Genomic DNA, 495 nt, shown 5'->3' with positions numbered 1-495 from the left:
ACAAGCATACTGGGCAGTGAAAAATTTATTCATTCCCTTGAGGACATCTGTGGTGAATAACATTTCCATTAAATTCTGATCAGTAATATACACTGTAGTCAATAAATTTCTATAAATTTACATATACATTCCATTCAATCTAGTAAGTGGTCTGCGAATTTAATTTATACATATCACTTGTCAACATTTTACAACAGAATAAGATAAAGGAACACATTAAAATTCACAAAAATTCTCATGATTTATGAAACAAGAAACAATGTCAACAAAAAGATATAGACCATTTTCACATTTTAAGATTGATAAAATACAGAAATAACATATTTTCGCCGAAGGAAGACCTTCTTTAGAACACGGGGATGATGATTTGATTGGAAATGTACAGAAAAAACAACATATCTCTCAAGTAGCAGAGTGATCAATCCCCACTTCACTCCCTTGTCCTACTTTGTGTCTCCATCCTCCAAAAACATCTCATTCATAAACAAATGATTA

The 495-nt window shown here is 31.1% G+C and overlaps 1 protein-coding gene across 3 annotated transcripts in view; it reads left to right on the top strand.

Annotated features, from left to right (window-relative positions):
- Window positions 1-495, top strand: part of LOC113202966 (DNA-binding protein D-ETS-3) — a 103,758-nt gene that overhangs the window by 85,303 nt on the left and 17,960 nt on the right. The window lies entirely within an intron of this gene.

Source organism: Frankliniella occidentalis, unplaced genomic scaffold (genome assembly GCF_000697945.3).
Source record: "Frankliniella occidentalis isolate FOCC.00 unplaced genomic scaffold, Focc_3.1 Scaffold99, whole genome shotgun sequence".
NCBI classification, from domain to species: domain Eukaryota; kingdom Metazoa; phylum Arthropoda; class Insecta; order Thysanoptera; family Thripidae; genus Frankliniella; species Frankliniella occidentalis.
The sequence above is the reverse complement of the archived record's forward strand: the minus strand, read 5'-3'. Positions and strand labels throughout refer to the sequence as shown.